This window comes from Orcinus orca, chromosome 12 (assembly GCF_937001465.1).
Source record: "Orcinus orca chromosome 12, mOrcOrc1.1, whole genome shotgun sequence".
NCBI lineage: Eukaryota > Metazoa > Chordata > Mammalia > Artiodactyla > Delphinidae > Orcinus > Orcinus orca.
The window spans coordinates 45,302,189-45,322,816 of NC_064570.1; the positions used below are offsets into that span (position 1 = coordinate 45,302,189).

Consider the following 20,628-nt stretch of genomic DNA (forward strand, 5'->3'; position numbering starts at 1 on the left):
GCTGATATTTATGTAGATATTTGAGTTAGAATATGATTGAAATCTACATAAAACCATTTTTCTAGGGAACTATTACTGCACACACTCAGAATATTTTCACAAATTCTTAGATGTATTCAGTGAGTTTCCTTTTTATGAAAATGCCATTCCCTGAACAGATCGTACTGATTTTCTGGAGTCATTTCTTCAATGCACTTTTACTTTATGACCTTTCATGGTCAACTTTATGCATGGTGTTACTTTGACTGAACAGTAGATAATAAGAACTTTCTCATGGACCGTTTTGCTCAACATTTGTTTCTAGAGACAACTTTAGGACCTTTAGGGTGTGAAAGAATATCAGCCTGGCCTTATCACGTGGTCTTCCGTACCAAAAGATAAATAAGTTTAGGTATTAGAGAGAAAGAAGAAAAGATAGCGTAGATCAAGAATCCAAAAAGGTCAGTAGCTCACAGTCTTTCAAGAAGTAAAGACTCCTTCACTTTTGGGTGGTATTTCCCACTGTTTTACAAAAGGTGGTAACTTTCTTTTGACTTAACTCGTTTTGTTCATGTTTTCCAGAACTCCAAATAGGCAGAATTCATTAACAAGTGGGAGTGGGGAGATAAAATGCTCAGATTAAAAAAAAAAAAAGCCTCTGCTAAGGACTTGTTCAGTGGATTCAGCTGCCCTCACCTAATAACTGCTATCTGCTCTGGCACTTTCTACTCTGGGCTGTGACAAGTCACACCAGCCATGTGAGCTCACATGTCACCTATGTGACCCTGGAAGGGAAGGTGGGGACACCTTTATAAAACAATGGGCCCAGGATGGGAAAGCAAAGGGAATGGGCAGCTGGCCAAGCTAAACAGGTAATTTTATATCCTAGGGAATTTACAGGCTGCTTCTAGGTCTAAATAAGATGCAATGAGGTGATTTCTCTGCAGGCTCCTTGCACGTGCTACAGGGAGGGCCCAGGCTTGGGCCCACCTGTCTTAACATTTTCCTTTACATTGTTTTTTCCACCTGGTACTCTAACTTGAATTTTTTTCTGGAAACAATCACCTGGCAAGGATTAGTCCTAGATATCACTGAGGGATCACTAGGCACAACTGGATTCTTACACTGGTAGAAAGGTGTCTTCTATTTATTTATTATGATTTTTATTTTATTTTATCGTCATTTTTGGCCTCACCACGCGGCATGCAGGACCTTAGTTCCCTGACCAGGGATCGAACCCATGCCCCCTGCAGTGGAAACGGGGAGCCCTAACCACTGCCGCCAGGGAAGCCCCAGAAATGGGTCTTTTAAATGGAGTGTCCTGAAATGATTCTTGGGGAATTCAGTGAACTGTTGGTGGTAGAAGCCTTTGTTGCAAAGACGATGGTCAAGGCAGTGCTTTTTCAAAGTGGTAGAAGTTACAACTGAAATTTAAGACAATTTAAGATCTATCTAGTTATAAAATGGAAATACGTATCTACCTCTCTCTACATGTGATATATTCATATCTGTTTAAGAAAGCTGCATAAGAGAGATGCAGTTTTAATGTGACAAATGTGACTGCATTTCCCTCTCCAATGTAATAATAAAATATTCCTCTTTCTCCCCTGCAGCTCTTCTATTTTTGACTGTGTGCTTGCAGCAGAAAGTAGTCTAAAGAAGTTATAACTATTGCCCAGTGATTGGCTTACAAGAAGTTCACTGTTGTGATTATTTAAGTATAACAGCTGCAACAACAAAAATGCCTGTATTTGACATCATTGGAATCTCATAAAATGTGCATTTCAGTTACCCAAATTCAACCATTAATGATAAGAGCTGGTAATTGTACCTTCTAGTTCTCTCAATGGCAGATTACTTAGACTGAGCTTCCAACAGGAGACTGTCCACCTGGTGCTCAACCAAGAGTGATATGTTCTAATGTTGGAGGAAAAGTTCACTTCATATGACATACTTAGAACTTGTATGGTGGAAAGAAATTTTGAGATCTATTTTGACTCTTCATGATTTCTTCTTTTTTTTTTTTTGCAGTATGCGGGCCCCTCACAGTTGTGGCCTCTTCCGTTGCGGAGCACAGGCTCCAGACACGCAGGCTCAGCGGCCATGGCTCACGGTCCCAGCTGCTCCATGGCATGTGGGATCTTCCCGGACCGGACATGAACCCGTGTCCCCTGCATCGGCAGGTGGACTCTCAACCACTGCGCCACCAGGGAAGCCCCATGATTTCTTTTATACATGTATAAGATGTGTTTCCACCTGGGTACATGATGATGTTCCAGACCTGTTCTGAGTACTAGTAATAGGAATTTAGTTCCAGCAGGGCATGTTTGGATGTACTTCCAGAAATTCTACTGGTCTGAAGACTTAATGAGTCTTCTGGGAGAGACAACTGTTAACTTATATCAGAAGCCAAAGGCTCATCTCTCCATTCCCTGAGCTTGGGGAATAGGTAGCATCATTCTATCCTTAAAGCATAGGAGTACTGCTGTGATTATTCAGGTCAAAAGATGTTCTACTGACCATTTTTTGACTTAGTATTCCAGTTTCTACTCTATCCCAAAGATGCACTGGCAAGTATGGGAAGATGTATGCACAAGATTATTCACTGGATCACTATTTGTTTTTTGGAAACAACTCAAATGTTGATCAAAAGGGGACAATCAGCTATGGTTACGTCCATACGATGGAATATTATACAGCTATAAAAAGAAATGAAGACTATTATCTCTATATAACCCTATGAGAAGATCTCGAGGATATATTGTCAATGAATTAAATGCTCACATGATCACTAAAACAAAACAATATGAAAATTTGAACTTATGTATTGGGGGTTGATGGCACATCCCCTCAGGGAGGAAATATTTCAAGTGACTTTAAAACATGGGAGTTAACTCTAGATCCCAAGTGGGATATATATATCCTTAGATCAGAAGCAACTGCGGAAAAAACAAAAACAAAAAAACTGCAAAATTTTCAATAATTATATTGTTGCTATTGTCATTCTGAGACTGTTGGATACGTTTTGTGGGGTAAAACAAATAAGTAATTATGTAGGTGTTGCTGGGAACCAGGATTTGGGGTATGAAAGGAGATACAGATGTGAGATAGACAAGACCAGATCAAAGCCCTATGGTCCTGAACTAGAATTTGCACTGGAAACATTAGTATCAACTTGCAATATTTCGTCTACATCTACCTGTTTATCTACCTATCATCTATCACCTGGCCATCTCTAACCTCCGAGCTTTGTTTCCCGAAGAGGCCTAGAAACAATGAACAACCTCTTAGGAACATGCATCCCTAACACAGAGATTAGGAAGCCTGAAGGAGGAGGGCTCCTTAGAGAAATACCTGGCTCCAGGGCTGCTCAAGATGAATCTTTAACATCTGGTCATATGTGAAAAGAATGACACTAGTGACCACCTCTCTGACTGTGTCAAAGGGAGTCAGGAGCTAACTTGCAGGGGCTCTCGTTTGAATATCAATAAAAATAGGAACTGAAATAAATGGAAGCACATTAACTCTGTTTAAATCTATGAGTTTATCAAAAAAAAGGAGTCCCCGGACTTCCCTGGTGGCGCAGTGGTTGAGAATCTGCCTGCCAATGCAGGGGACACGGGTTCGAGCCCTGGTCTGGGAAGATCCCACGTGCCACGGAGCAACTAGGCCCGTGAGCCACAACTACTGAGCCTGCGTGTCTGGAGCCCGTGCTCCGCAACAAGAGAGGCCGCGACAGTGAGAGGCCCGCGCACTGCGATTAAGAGTGGCCCCCGCTCGCCACAACTAGAGAAAGCCCTCGCAGAGAAACGAAGACCCAACACAGCCAAAAAAATAAATAAATAAACAAATATGGGGTTTAAAAAAAAAAAAAAAGGAGTCCCCTAGGAATGGCCGTCAGGGTGGCAGTAACAAATCCCAAGGACAGGTAAAGGGTTGCGTAACTGGTTAGGGGCAGCAGCGTGACCACGTCAGTGACAGCCACAAAGCAGCAGAGCGGGGACTGGGATGGGCACGGGCACAGCGGCAGCAGCATTCGGGATGCTTCCAGAGGATGCACGCCATGCTGGAACCAGGTCAGAGCACAGGAGGTGGAGCAGGGCGCTGCAGGGTTGGGGTCCAGCGGGGACTGATGGAGGCCGGCAACCACAGGACGTTCTTCTCCACGTGGTCTCGTTCCTGATGCTGTGACCCGGGAAATCAGAGTCAGGAGCATTGACATCAAGGAAATTGAAGTCAGTTACCCTGAGAATCTCATATTATTGTAGAAAAATCTAAGCATAGCGCTTTATTATTAAAATCAATCAATTTTGGGACTTCCCTGGCAGTCCAGTGGTTAGGACTCTGCACTCCCACTGCAGGGGACGCGGGTTCATCCCTGGTGGGGGGACTAAGATCCCGCATGTGGCCTGGGGCGGCCCAAACAAAACAAAACAGTCAATTTTAGAAGCCAAAATATTTTCCCGCTTTTTTATTTCAGGTAGAACGTTTGTCTGAAAACTAAGATCTGCAGCCATCTTGCTGGCATTCATATGTGAGAAAGGGTTTTTGCTGTCAGCTGAAACCCTCCGCAGCCCACCCACCACTAATTCCTCTTCACTCTGGCACGCAGAGCTAAGTAAGTGACTCAGCTCGGTTTGGCTTTAAATCATGGATCCTATGGGGTGTTCGGAGAGGGTGGCTGAGCAGGGACTGGGGCTAAGATTGCTTGGCTCGCGAGCCTGATGTTTTGCCTGACTGAGGTGCTATGATTGAATTTACATGTTTTTATGACTGCAGGCTTATTTCCTGGTTTTTCAGATTTAAAGAAACTATTCGAAATAATAAACTTCCTTTTTCTCTTGTGATTGAATCTATGGTGGTAATAAAAAAAATAAAGAACAGCTGTGCAGAGGGGTAACCATGACTCCAAAACTTCTAGCCAACTTTGGATAACAGCAAAGGCCTGCAATGCAAAAAGTGGAAATCTCCTTTGGAGCAGACATTCTGGTCAGCTTCCTCCCAAACCTTGCAGTATCCGCAATATTGCGGTTTGGGAGAGAGCAGTGATTCACAGGGTTTTAAGCCTGGAGACCTGGGAGCTGGGAGGAGCAATTTGGTAGAACTTCCTCTTGCTACCTGGTCTCATTTGTTGGTAAATCTGAACCCCACCATCAATCCATCTTTTCCTCTGTCCAGGTATATATGCCTTCCTGACTTCCTAATGAAAGTAAACTCTTCAACAGCAGACCTCACCTTAGACAAAAGCAGAAGAGTTGAACACTGACTAAAGGAAAATGTATAGATTCCTTACCTTCTACAGGGAGAGAGAAAGTGCAGAAAAACAAACATTTTTATTATTTAATATAAATACTCAATTTGACCTATGTTTAGTGCTGTGCCTCATTATTATGCTGGTACCTGAGTCTCAAAAACAAGGTTCTGGAATGCCATTCTGGCCTGCATGTTTGATTCTGTGAAAGGTGTTTGGTGCTTTTTCAAGCCAGGGGGTGACATGGTCAAGTGCACATGTTAGAAAAACCCAACTGGCAGCATTAAGGACTGCAGATTAAAGAGGAGGAGACCCTACAAGTGAGACCACCGCCTGCAAGGGAGTTATTTAAAGAATGACCAGAAATCTCATTTGCTAGAAAATATTAGTTATGAAGATGCCAATATTGGGATAACTAAAAGACATGGGCTAAATTCCCATGATTTTCAGACTTAACAGGACTATGGTATCTAATGTACAGCTAGAATATGAAGGGTCATCAGACAGCTATGGGTTGATTTGCTCCAGAAATTGCAATGAAGAAAGCAAGAAAGCACTGAGTGAACAGAACTTTAGAAGGAGAAGGGATACAGAATATTCCAGTTAAGACCTATGTTGTGGAAACTGCCTGTATCAGTCAGCGTTCATCCAGAGAAGCAGAACCAGTAGGATATGTATGTCTACAGAAAGAGAATTGCCGTACACAATTGTGGGAGCTGTCTAAGCAAGCCCCAAGTCCACACGATAAGCAGTTAGGAAGGGAAGGTAACTAGCTAGCTCAAGCTCAAGTTCATGGATTTCCAGCTGGCTATTCTGAGAGAAAATTATACCAAACTGTTGCCTCCACTTTTTTTTTTTTTTTTTTTTTTTTTTTTTTTTGCGCGGGCCTCTCACTGTTGTGGTCTGTCCCGTTGCGGAGCACAGGCTCCGGACGCGCAGGCTCAGCGGCCATGGCTCACAGGCCCAGCCGCTCCGCGGCAGGTGGGATCTTCCCGGACCGGGACACAAACCCGTGTCCTCTGCATCGGCAGGCAGACTCTCAACCACTGTGCCACTAGGGAAGCTCTGTCTCCACTTTTGATGGGAATAAACATGAATGATAGCAACTATGGCAATTTCTTATTATTTTCAACTGTTTTTTTAAATAAGAAAATGAATGCAAAATACCAAGTCAGGCAACCTATTAAAGATTTCAAAAGACGGAGACAATGTAAATGATGAGATATGAAATTGCTGAAAGAAAAGAGAGGAGAGAACAAAGAGAAAGGAGGAAAGAGGAGAGGAAGCTGGGGCTGGCGTCTGCTGGAGTAGACACCCAGTTAGACCTAGTGATACTGCCACCCTCAAGTGGTTTGGACCTTTTATTAAAAAGTTGCAACTATGATAAGCAGTCCTTAACTTACACTGTTAAAGTAATTTATTCATTCAACAAATATTTATTAAGCCTCCGCTATCTGCCAGGCACATGGCATATATAACAGCTAGGGAAACACAAGTGAGCCAAGGAAGACCTGTTGTGGTTGATTCTCTTACCGTGTCTTTTCTCAGGCCTGGGCATAACTGAAGTAGGAATAGATACTTGAAATGTAAGACATTTTTCATCCTAGGATAAAATCAGAAGATTAACTAAAGAAAGAATAAAAATCCTATTTCTCTGATGCTTCTATGTTTTTATTTTCATAGAAGGGAGTTATGATTATTACCCCTTTCTAGACATTTCCAGTCAGACATTACATGGTTTGTCCAAAATAAAAAAAAAAAAATTTAATATAGATAGCAAACAAAAAGAAATCCAGTAAAGCTGTGATTTTCCCAATGTTAAAATCTGACCATCAATAATTTCCCTTTGCCTTCAGGAATTGAATTCGTTTAAAGGTTTCTAATTACCTTATAAGAGGCCTCGTCTTTTAAATATCTAGACTTAAGTATTTACAGATGAAATAATGTGATGTCTGGCATTTTCTTCAAAATAATCTGGAGGAGAGAAAGTATGTGAGGGTATAGATGAAATAGGATAAGCCAGGAGTTGATAATTATGAAAGTTAGGTGATGCATACATGGCATTACTTATTTTTTACATATATATATAAATTTATTTATTGATTATTTTGGGCTGCGTTTTTTGGCTCTTTGCTGCTGTGCGTGGCTTTCTCTAGTTGCGGCGAGCAGGGGCTACTCTTCGTTGCGGTGCGCGGGCTTCTTATTGCTGTGGTTTCTCTTGTCGCGGAGCATGGGCTCTAGGCGCACGGGCTTCAGTAGTTGTGGCATGTGGGCTCAGTAGTTGTGGCTTGTGGCCTCTTGAGTGCAGGCTCAGTAGTTGTGGTGCACGGGCTTAGTTGCTCCATGGCATGTGGGATCTTCCCGGACCAGGGCTCGAACCTGTGTCCCCTGCATTGGCAGGCAGATTCTTAACCACTGCGCCACCAGGGAAGCCCTGGCATTACTTATACTATTGATATTTTGTCTACTTTATATATATCTGGAACTTTCTATAATAAAACACTTTTTAAACTATCATATGACATATAGAAGAATCTAATATATCTAATATATGTATGTATGGCACATAATATATCTAACATAAAATATGTAAAATATTACATGACTTTCTTGAGTGCTTAGAATCAGAATGACAGATGAATTCAATCCACAGAATAAGAATTCTGCCACAACAATCCTTCAACAGTGTTTTCAACCATCTGAGTGAAATGCCAGTGCGATTTTATGAGTCAAATCAATGGACTTTATAAAAATATTTTATGTGTAATAGCCTTGAGGGTGATGTTCTTGAAAAAAATTAGATAACTAAGAGAGAGAAAGAAAAGAAAAACCTATAACGTCTCAGTCGTTTAACTAATTTGGGAGGAAAATAAACAAAAGTGTTTTTAGAGCCAACTTGAACATTTGGTGTCCGTGGAGAAATGAAAACACTCTGTGAATTGAGACTGTAGATACAAGACAAACAATACTACTTATGGAATGGGGAAGTGGGGCTGAGCGGTCAAGTGGCTGTGCTGTAAGGGCTCTCACCCGGTGCGCGCACAGGCCATATGTTTAATCCAAGTGTTTATGTCAAGTGATTCCGTAAACACAGAGTATATGAAGAACTGGGGCTTATGAGAGTGTCTATGCAATAACAAATACCTGATGGAAAGTTTAAATTGTAATCGATTTTGTTGTTTGGGAGCATCTGGACTTGGGGTACTTTGTGGTGCTTCTGCTACTGGTGCTTACTGGATGCTTACGCTTCTCCAGGCCCCGATTTGGGAGCTGGAAAACCCAGAAACAATGTAAGCAAGTTCTCGCCTTCATGAATCTCATATTCTAATGGAAAGAGTCAGACAGTAAACATAACAAAAGTTAGAGATGTATGTGTTGAGGAACAAAATAAAGCAGGATGGAGCAGGGAGTACAGGAGTTGCAGGGGAGGACATTGTTGTTTTTGTAAAGAGAGCTCAGTAAAGGGCTCAGTGGAGAAGAGACCTGTGAGCAGGCAGACCTCCGGGGAAAGGATTCCAGGTGGAGAACAGTGAGTCCAAGGCCCTGAGGTAACAGCATCCCTGAGGTGCTAGAGAACAGCAAGAGGGCCGTGGGTCTGGATGGGGCTGAGAAGGGGCAAGGGATGGAAGGTGGGCGGGGAGGGGCTCAGACCACGAAACAGGTCTGACAGGGTCTCTCCGGCCCCACCGGGATCTAGAGTGGTCACAGGTGGGTCGAAAATGGTGTACCATAGTTTGTTAAACAGTCACCTAGAGGTGTTTAAGTTTTTCTAATCTTTTGCTGGAAACATAGTGCTGCAATGACTATCGATGTGTTGACATCACTTTGCACATGAATTGAATATTTGATCAACAATTCAGAGGCAAGGAAGAATCATATTTGAGATTCTGTTCAAGCTCTATGTTTTGCTGAGACATCATAAACTTTTGAATTCTAACTATGTAGCACACTCTAGCATTTTTCTTTCTTCTTCTGCATATGTATACCTCATAGAACTAATTGTTTAAATCCTAAAATAGCTTTGATAGATACAAACAAGTTGAACGTCCGTGGCATCTTTCTCTTTATCCAATTTTTTGGTGAGGACATGCGGTGAAGCTCAGCATAAAATTAACGAAGAAAGAAAAGAAGAGAAAACACAAAGCCATGACTCCGTGACTCCAAGACATTTCGAGTTGAGCAGCTCTTCTGGGACAGATCAACTAATGGAGCTTTCTGAGTGTTACTTTGCAGATTTAAGACAATAGAAGCACGTGAAAACAATTACACAGGAAAAAAATCAAGAAAAGTTAAAAGAATTTTTAGGATAACAAAATGCAGCAAAAACACAACTTTAGAAACGTCTTTGAAATTCAAACTAGATTTCTTGAGTTATTTTGGAGTGGCTGAGGGCCGATGGGAAGAATCACACATCTCAGACGCAAATCCCCCCTCCAATTCTGTTGCTGGTTTGTAATAGATAGTTTGTGTGTGTGTGTGTGATTTGTATGTGTGTGTTTGTAAAATACAATGTTCGAAATGTTATAAATGTTATATAATGTTATAAATGTTATAAAATACAATGTTCGAAAAAGAAAATCAGGCCAACCATTTATAAACAAATTTTCCCAAGTTCCAAGAACTTTCTGACAAAATATGTCATCTCAGAATCTCAGAGACCAAGCTAATTAGCTGAAGGCTGACCTCAGAGGTTACTCATTAGGCCAAGTGTTTCCAATGCGCATTGCAAGGTGATGGAAATAGATGTCTGAGCACCCAGTGTTCTGCACTCCTCTGGGTGTTCACCCCTTAGCAGGCTCCTCAAAAATGCAACCGTAGCAGAGGAAGCCTCTCATTTGAGGGTCACTTACTGACCTTTCTCCAGTCTCAGGCCATGCACAGTAAAGGGGTCAGATAGACTGTGCGGTTTCACCTGGAAGAAAAATTCTCCTGGAAGCGGCACTTGCTCTCCCTGCCTTCAGGTGAATAAACGTGGTCCAGTGAGCTCACACCCCCCTGCTGACCTTGGGCCTTCATTGTGAGCCATGGCGACGCGTATTAGGGGAGCCCAGGGCACACAGTGCCTCAGCTCAGGCTGAGGATGGGAGCCTCTTTGCAGGTGAGCACACACTCATCAGTCACTTCCTGGCACCCCTGGACTGGGACCCTTTCCCTGGATAGAGACAAAATAGATTCCTACCTTCTTCCTGCTCCCCTTTAAAGTTTTTTCTACCTTCACTTTGTATTTCTGTGACCTCTAACTCCAGCCTTCTCCAGTCTGATACACTGGGCCACATACCAGCTTTGTAATCAAATAGATTAAATCTAACCTGATTCTGCCACCGAAACCCTGAGCAGATTATGGCATTGCTTAGAAGGGTTAGTTCCTATCGCCTCTCCTCCCACCCTAAACCAAAAGAAGTTCATGTTATTGCAAAAAAAAAAAAAAGACCTAAAGCTTACATAGTCATAAAGACAGTCCAAAATGATATATGAGGCACTCATATAGAGGTTACCTATTAGAGGGGTGTAGGCACTGGGCAATTTGGGGACAAAGATAGGAAGGATACTCCTTGTTGCATATATTTTTGAACTTCTAGTTTTTGAACCATTCAATAAAAATATAATACAAAAATAAATAAGAAATATATCTGCAGAAAAAAAATTACTTCTTGCTAATTAAATCTGACTTTACCATAGAGAAAATATTATAATAGGTTTATTTTGTTTAATGTAGGTTAATTTCGACAAATCAGTTTTCCTTTTTACTGAAATGGCCATAAATATGAATTGTATCCTATCTGCATTATAGAATAAAGCAATAAACAAAGAACTGTATCCCTTCAATTATCCTTTCTTATTCCATCCAATGTGTAATAAAAATTTCTTGAGTAAACTGTGAACATTTATGAAGCACTTTAATGTTTGCAAAGTCCTTCACACGCTCTATCTAATTACAATCTTCACAGAAGCAGCCGGGCACAATTCTTCACTTCCCAGCTGAGGAAATGAGTTCTGACTTGTTCAAGGCCACAGAGCCAACCAGTGGCAGAATTGGGATTTGAATCCAGTTCTCCTGGCTCTGAATGGTGCCATAATGTTTCCTCTGATTTCAGGGCAGAATTCATACATGGAAAGTTTAAATTCAGCTTGAGAGACTAGAAAAAGAAAAGAAAAACTTAAATAGCTACTCTATGGACAACGCCATCATAATTCGAACATGCTGTATTTTACACTTTATTGTTTCCATTTCTCTACCCTTAGGTCTCCAGTGTGTGGCCCAGGAATGCTTGACACCATCTCAGAATCCAAAGTGGACATATTTATAGTGTGTCCCGACTTTGAAAGGAGTTAAGAGCAGAGAGCTGAAAATAGTTGGTCTGGATGGGAAATGAAAATCAAATGTTCTCTTACTCTGAAGGGCGTGATGAACGAAGATTCATAATGTAAGACGCTATGTAGCACTCTGAGAAAAGATGATGCCTACATATTTAGCTTAATTTAAGGGAAGATGGTGAGTTGGATTTTTATGTGTATAACATACTATGAAAAAATGTGAAGAAAGGAGAATTTCACTGATGTTGAAATTTATGGTCTTTTTTTTTTTTTCACTCCCACAAGCAATTCTCTTTTTGGCAGAAACTGGAGAAAGCTTAACATTTATTTATATCGTTTAACTGTTCCATTTTGTCTTGTCATCATCTTTTGGTTGAATACAACTGAGTTTTTAAATGAGAAAGTCTTGTTAAACAATCTAACTGCAGGGATCAAACACACACACACACACACACACACACACACACACACACACACACCCACGAGCTATCATTCCATAGTGTATTTGTTTAAGGATTTTAGAATCAGAAGGCCTTCCTCAAGCTCTGACCTGATAATTCCTACCTGTGAGACTTTGAGGAACTAACTCAAACTCTCTGAAGACTCATTTCCTACCTTAGAATTATACGACAATCAAGCAAGATAATGAATTTAAAGCAAAAGTATACTTCTTGAAATATAACACCGGTTTGTTCATGCATCCATTCAACTAATACTAATCAGGCTCTATCTTGTGCAGGCCCTGAACCCAGCACTGGAGATACAGCAGTGAACAAAACAGCAACCCTGGCCCCAGGAATTTTACGTTCTCTGAGGGGAGACAGGAAATAACAAATAAGGTGAAATTTTAGAGTGTCCAAGAATGCTATTGAAAAAAATAATGGGGATAGAGGAGAGAATATTAGGGGTACAATTTTAAGTAAATTGATTGGGGAAGGCTATGCTAAGAAAGAATGGGTTTACTAAATATTAGTTATTATTATAATTGTGGCGTATTATTCCATATTCACTTATCCCATTTGCAGGTCTTTGTGAGTAGGCGGATGAATCTGACACTATTAATGGCAAACATAGAAGATAATCATACACTCATGTGCTCATCCTGCTTCTCTGAAAATAATTTAATATCCTAGAATTGTTTCATGGCCCCCCTGCCATTAAACACTTGTTTTACATGAAATTTTATAATACATCTAGTGTCAAGGTTATAATAATGTATGATCAAAGCTAGCCTGAACTTGTTAAAATAACTGTATAGAGTAGATCTATGCCTTTAAAAAAAAATGTGTTTTCTGCAGTGTGGAGTGTCCATTTTGATTCTCCTTGACTTGTCAAAGTCACTTGCTCCCAGTCGGAGGCTCTCTTTGAAGCAATTGTCACATCTGGTGAAAACAGGCCCCTGTACCCGGTGTCAAAACATAGGGAATCGACATTTTATGACTTTGCAGAAAATAGAGTCCTTATCTAGATCCCATTTACTATGATGATACGACTTAGCTTTTCCCTTTATTTCTTACTTTCTTATATTTTTCTTTCTACCTTTCCCCTTCTTTGTTACCTTTCTTCTCTCAGATTCCTGCTTTTTCTCCTCTCTTCTTTCTTTTTTTAGCACTCTTCTCACTGTGAGCTTTTTTAAGACTAGGAGGCAGTCTTCCACCAAGTGAGAACATCTCAGACTAGGAATCTCCCCACTTCCTGGGCCCCCTTTACCCTGGGCAGCTTGAGTCATCTGAAAGCTTTGGCCAAATCTCTCATAACAGGGAAGAGCCACACGAGCTGTGTGGCCCCAGGTAACTCAACCTCTGAGTGTCAGTTTCTTCAACAAACACAACTTATACTTTCTGGTTAAAGCTTGTTTTATAAGTTAGAAATAATATTTGAAAAGTGCTTCGCCCCTTGGCATTGCAATACAACTGCTGAGTGATGTACATGAAAGAAGTTTGAAAGGATTGTGGTCAACTCATTTCACATTCCCATAAATATATGAAGAATCTTTTTTAAGTACTTGGCATACTGTAGGCACTAAATAATAAGAATTATTATTACCTTACTTGGCACCATTTTTCTCTTTGAGCCTGGTTCTTCCTTTCTGTCCTATCTGGTGTGTCTGTTCTTCTCCATCTAAGATGGGCTTTATTTTTCTCAGTTTCTTTGCATTCCTGAAGCAGCAGGTCCTTTCTTTCTGAGTCTAAAGACCCTGGCTTAGGCCTGGGCACGTGTCAGCTGAGCATTGTCTTTCATAGCGAGGCGTTGGCAGTGCCAGGGCAGGAATGGGGGCTTCTTGACTGTGGAAGTGGGGTCCTTCCCTCACTGCGCCATATGGCCTCTGAGGGCCGCATTTGATTTTCATTTAATTGAAATTCTTGTAGTAGATCGTGACAATAGCATTAGCAGTAAACAGCTCTTTTAATTGTCAGAATAATCCTTGTCTGTTTTTGTGCAGATGTTGTCTTGTGCCCAGGGCAGCTGTGAGTATGTGAATGCCTCATCAGTGACTGTGGACACCGCCCAAATGGCAATCAGCACAGAAACCTTATAAAATTACCAACAGATTACTGCTTCTGTCTGCCAGCACTTTCAATGCCAGCCAGCCTGGGGGCTTGTTTTGTTTTGGGTTTTTTTGGTTTTGTTTTTTTTTCTACTGGCATACGTTGTGATTTAGAGTGAGTCTTTGTGGACTGAATGAAAATATAGGCTCACACCCAGTTAACAAGCTTTGACAAATCAGAAGGCACATACATGGCATATTGGCAAGAATGAATAACAACCTAGAAAACTAGGGATCTTCTTCTCCTTTCCCTTCCCTTCCCTTAGTAATCCAGGACAAATTTAATAAAACTCTGTCTTACCCCTGTCATACGCTCTATGTTGTGAGGAATACCACAGAAGTAAGTGACACTTCCTGTCCTTCAAGGGCAAATATAAGAAGGTTGAATCACAATGACTGTGGTTTGAATCATTTACCAGGATAGAAAAAAATTAAGCTGAAAGTGTCTATTCACATGTGCTTCTATCTCTTTTGATATCCAGAGGATGTGAGTGACATAACATCTGAGTTAGATACATTTCCCCCAATGCAAAAGTGATCGCCTTGGTCTTGTTCTTGCTTGGGCTACACACTCTCCCAATTCCCCCCAATTCCTGCAGCTCTCCCTCAGTGACTTCTCTTTTCTATATTTTATAGGATCTCCGAAGAATCCCTGCTTCTGTGAGACCACCTGAACCATGACCCCATAAAATTAAAATGGTGAGATGGAAAACCATGTAGAGCATCACGATACACCACGGCACCTGGCGGTTGAGTGGAGCTTTGTGCTGCCAAAGGGGTCCAGGCCTGGGCTTCTGCCATGTGATTCCCTGCCCACCTTCTACCCAGAGGGGACTGCTAATTTTTTTAAATAGGTTTGACACTGCTGCTATCCAAACAGTTATACACTATTTTCTCTACTCTGTTCAATCTTCTTCTTGTGGGTACATTTTTCAATTGTTTCCAAAAATTCAGTCCCCTGTGAAGCATGAGTTTGTAAAGATTTAGATCAGGTTTGTTATCTCTACTGATTTTAACTGAACAATGTGTCCTGATATATTATGTGAATTAGCAGGTCAAATTTTATTTCAATACTATAGAGTTTGGAAAGAGCCCTAGAAGCCAATAAGAAACCAAGCTTCTCAAGAACCTGGGCAGGTACTTTCACTTCTATTTTCTTATCTGTTACCAGGGTACCACTCTGGCCATACAGGTCTGCATCATACAATTCAAGGAGACCATTCACATCATGACTGAGCAGCAAGACAGTCTGTCTATAACAGGAGGAGGGGTGAGCAAATAAACTGGTCTTTAAAATCACTTTGAGCTAAAACTTAATCATTATGACAATGTGGTATTCCAGCTTTTCTCTAGATTTTCTTCATGTTTGCTTTCTTTTTTCGGTACGCGGGCCTCTCACTGTTGTGGCCTCTCCTGTTGCGGAGCACAGGCTCCGGACGTACAGGCTCAGCGGCCATGGCTCACGGGCGCAGCCGCTCCGTGGCATGTGGGATCCTCCCGGACTGGGGCACGAACCTGTGTCTCCTGAATCGGCAGGTGGACTCTCAACCACTGTGCCACCAGGGAAGCCCCATGTTTGCTTTTTAAAATATCATTTTTTACCAGTGCTTTTAAACATATGTTCTGGACTAAATTTGGTTTAGAAAATAGTTTTAAATTTTGTAATATTTTGTGTAAAAAAATGAAATAGTAAATATTAAAAAAAATTAATGTCTTAAAACTTTACAAACTCCACAAAAACCAAAATTCTGTAATAAAAATAGCATGCCACAGAGATCATCTATACAATGATTTAAACTGAGATTGCTAACAAATTAAATGGATTATTAGATGTCAAATACTGTTGCTTTCCACTGTAATTCAAATGGAATATTCCTAGGCCTTAAACATCACCATGAACACTGTGCTCTAAAGCCAACCTCCCTATCCTTATCATTGGTCTTGGAACCCAACCAAGGGAGTTTAGTTACTGAATTGCTAACAAAACTCCCTTGATGAAATGATTCTCCCCGTTAAATGGTCCTAACAGTGTTAGAATCCAGCTCTTTTCCTGTAGGTAGTAGTATGTTTATGTTAAATCACTGTACTCTACATCCAATCAAAAGGATGCAGGGAAGCTTCAAAGTTTATTAATACCATGATGACTAAAATCAAGTAGCTTTGCTTTGTAATTTCCAGCTCAGCAGTATCTTACAGTGCAATGTGGCAGGAAGTCTACAAACTGGAAGCCTAGCCACTCCTGCTATAAATTAAACCTGTTTCCTTATTGTTATAAACAAAATGCTTAATTATCACTCTGCTTTTTCACCATCCTTTCATAGTATTCAAGACTCTTTGGTCTTCTTATTTTTTTCACCTCTAGAAAAGGACATTTTTTTAAAACTTCCGCCATTTTAAGGGCTTGCCTAGAAACCAAACCTGACTTTAAAACTGGGTAGAGAATTCCCCATGATATCTGAGCACTTGCTCTGTACCAGGCACTGGTTGTAATATTGTACTTTTACATATTTTATTACCTCATTTAATCCTCACAACAACCCTAAGAGGTAATTCCATTATTCTCATTTTACAGGTGAGGAACCTGAGGCCCGGAGAGGTTAGTAGGTTACCCAAGGTCATGCCATTAGAATTCAACAGAGCAGAACATGTGCTCTTACCCACTGGTCCCCACTCCTATCCCCAATTTGAGCTTACTTGTTTGGTAGCCAAATTTCTAAACACTGATGATGCATATAACTTAATTGCCTTCAGAACATTCTCCTGGTAAGCAGTGTTATTGCAAGTCTAAAAGCAGGCTTGTTAACACACTCATCATCAGAGAAAGAAATGATGCTCTAAACGTTCCTAGCCTGGCACCAGCTCCTCCCAGACTGCTCCCACCCTGTTTTTTTGTTTGATTGTCTGTTTTGCAAACGGTGCCCTTGATATTCCTTTTTCATGTTGAATACTTTGAATTTCACTTTAACTCTGAGATGTCTGTGCAGCATTTTAAAAGGAACTAAAAACATAGAGATTGCGTAGAAAATGTTAGACTAGAATTGGTAGTTGAAAAGTAAAACAAAAATCGATAAAATTACAAATATAAAAATAATACAGTATTCTGAATTTTTCAAAAGATAGGCTAAAAGACTTCCTTAGAAACAATTTTCTACATGTCATTCTCACTCAACCACTACATGGTATAAATGTGTATTTTCAGATAATTGGGCAAAGCTAATAACTTCAAAGCGATAGAAGTCTAAACAAACTGAAACCGCAGTTTGAAGGCTAAAACCATATTTGCAATAAGTGTAAATGTTAGTGCTTAAACTGCCCAGGAGCGTCCTTGGCCTTTGAATTGAGATACAGTGCACACTAGTGGCCTCTTTGTGTCACTGGTGACCTTTCCTGGACCCCCTTGCACCTCAGCTCTTGAATGGGTTTCCACTCAAGTGTCATAGATGTTCTTGCAAAGGCCACTGGAGATAATGGCTTTTATCACAGCGAATCTCTTCCCAAGACGTGTAGTATTCGGGATGAAAAGAATGTTCCTGGCTAATTTATGTTGCTCAGAAAACTGAAACAGATAAAGGAATCACCTTTAAAAATCACCACCACACTGTAATATAATCAGGAACTGGGTAAACTCAACAATAGAAGGAAGTCGAATAGGCTGACCTTTCCCAAGTTGTTTTTAAACTGACATGTGAGTGGAAATTACTGGTGTGGTTTTGTTGCAGCTTCTGTTTTCCTAAGGAATTTGGAATTTGAGCAGGGAAGTAGTCTTGTTCTTTGGACATAGAACAAGAAAGAATACACCCATAAACAAGAAGTATTATTTATCTCTTACTATTGACCTGCACAGTTCTACACAGTGGTAGAGCTTGAGGGGAACAAGGTTTCAAAAGAAGTATTGGAATACACTGAGTTAATAAAGGGTCTCTTCTCTCAAGAAGTTTTTACAGTTTAACTCAAAATTTTTGCATTTTAAACATGTTTGGAAGTATTTAATTTTCTTGCATCGTCATTTGTCATTTTAAAAGTTACATCTGTAGGGCTTCCCTTGTGGCACAGTGGTGAAGAATCCACCTGCCAATGGAGGGGACATGGGTTTGAGCCCTGGTCCGGGAAGATCTCACATGCCACGGAGCAACTAAGCCCGTGAGCCACAACTACTGAGCCTGCGCTCCAGAGCCCGCGAGCCACAACTACTGAGCCCATGTGCCACAACTACTGAAGTCCGTGCACCTAGAGCCCGTGTTCCACAGCAAGAGAAGCCACCACAATGAGAAGCACACGCACCGCAGCAAAGATTAGCCCCCACTCGCCACAGCTAGAGTAAAGCCCACGCACAGCAACTAAGACCCAACACAGCCAAAAATAAGTAAGTAAATAATTCAATAATTTTTTTTTTTTTTTTCGGTACACGGGCCTCTCACTGTTGTGGCCTCTCCCGTTGCGGAGCACAGGCTCCGGACGCGCAAGCTCAGCGGCCATGGCTCACGGGCCCAGCCGCTCTGCGGCATGTGGGATCTTCCCGGACCGGGACATGAACCCGTGTCCCCTGCATCGGCAGGCGGACTCTCAACCACTGCACCACAAGGGAAGCCCAATAAGTTTTTTTAAAAAAATAAAAGTTACGTCTGTAGTGTCTACATAAACTGTGATTCCTGGGTTTTCTAACATGGTACCCAAATACTGTGTATGTTGTATACTGTGTTGTCTTTTCATGTAAATATATTATTAACAAATTACCAAAAAGTAGGGGACATTGTTAAACCATTTGTTTTTAGTTTAAAAGATATGGTTTTTAGTTTAAAAAATATGGTCACTCTAACCATGCATCAGTGTTCTAAGTGGACTTATCCAATTTACATTATCAGTCACATAGTAATACCCCCAAATAAAACAGTGGCAATACATTTCTAACAACCAACAGTAGAAGCAGAACCCCACGGTCCGTCATTCCTTGGATTGTACCTTTATCCAGAATTGTCCTGTGTTTGAAATCTTTGACTTCAAACCACGAATCAAATTGTCTTCTACTTGTCTAACTTCACCACCCTTACTCCCATTCTGGGTCCTCTCCACACTGCTCACTTCTCATTGTCTCCCATTTCTTCTGAATTCCTGTCCAGGATTGCAGGGTCCATTGCTTTTACATCTCTCACACCAGAGTCCTTCCATATTCTCTTGTCCTTCTCCCACACCTGTCTCATCCATCTTCAATCCTGGATCAGTTCATTATCTGTTTTCTCTGTATCTGAGTCAGCAGAGAAAAATCTCATCACTGTGTTGATGGCAGGATTGCAAGCTCAGGTCTTTTTTTGACCTGGCTCATCTACTTGTTCTTGCTTGTCTTACTCATTCCCTATGGAAATGCTGCCAAAATTTTTCATTCTCTCTAAGCCTTCCCTCTTACCCTGAAAAATTCATATTCAAGAGATGACCTTGCCTCCTCTTTCACATAAAAAATAGAAACCATCAGCATTGACCCCTCTCAATTTCTTCTTACTGCAGCCTACCAATATTTTCAGGCTGCCTTTTCACTCTTCAAGCCTTAGCATAAAAGCCACCCTGGATCATTCTCTCTCAGTGCAGGTCGTCAGTTCTGTTTTCTGAGCTTCAATCACATAATGAATATAATCCTGTCAAAATGATAGATTTTTTAGGAATAGATTTTAAATTTCCTGCTCTCCACTAAATATATCTGATGAAATAAAAATCATACTTTAAGGAAAGACAAGAAAAATTTAAACATGAAATTCTTTTCTCTGCCCATTTGGACCTCCTCCCTCCCTTCTGGTATGCACTGTGCATCTGCATTATGATAAACCAGACCTTCCCAATGGCAGAGATACCTGCTCAAGCATAAAGATCAATTTTTCTTCTTCTGGCACCAGCCATGTCACTCTTTAAAAGGTAACCTTCCTTTCTCAATCCTGTGAGGGGTTACGATGACCCACTAGTTGCCTCAAACATGCATGTCTTTGGTGAATTTTATATACAATGCCAATATATCATTTCCCTTAAAGTTAGTGACTGATGCAGAACAGACTGGGTCAGATGACCTGGGGAGATACTGGGCCTCACCTAATGGAATTCTTAGCTTAAATTCTTATTTATGTCCTTATTAATGTTACTTGCTATATTGCTTGTATTCTGCCTATTTTACAAGATTATTGTTTCTTGCACTACCAAATGTGTGACTGAGCTTCTGATAAAATTAATCATGATTAGGTGACTTGAAATGATTGAGCAAATATATAGTTCTATGAGATCAATGATCATGATAGTAAAACTCGAGATATGGGAAGAGGTAACAAACAGGAAACATCTCCTGAACCATAACACACTAGTAAGACAGTCGGTCCAGAGGCTTTTGGCTGCTGTTAACAGGGCCAAGTCCAGTAATAGCACATTGAGTTACCTATCAATGAACTCCTCACCTGACGTGGGAACGAGCATTCCTAGCATCTCATGAAATGCCTCCCAAACTTGGATGAAATTAAGACTGAAGGGCTTCCCTGGTGGTGCAGTGGTTGAGAGTCCGCCT

At 40.9% G+C, this 20,628-nt stretch overlaps 1 long non-coding RNA gene across 2 annotated transcripts; it reads left to right on the top strand.

Moving 5' to 3' along the window:
* Positions 1-3,849: 3,849 nt before the first annotated feature.
* On the top strand, positions 3,850-20,618 carry LOC117199363 (uncharacterized). Of its 2 annotated transcripts, XR_004480581.2 has the most exons (4): positions 3,850-4,597; positions 11,474-11,723; positions 12,285-12,384; positions 13,989-20,618. It is a non-coding gene; the product is annotated as an uncharacterized LOC117199363 (long non-coding RNA). The 2 variants fall into 2 exon arrangements; XR_004480580.2 differs by having other exon boundaries at positions 11,474-12,384.
* Positions 20,619-20,628: the final 10 nt, after the last annotated feature.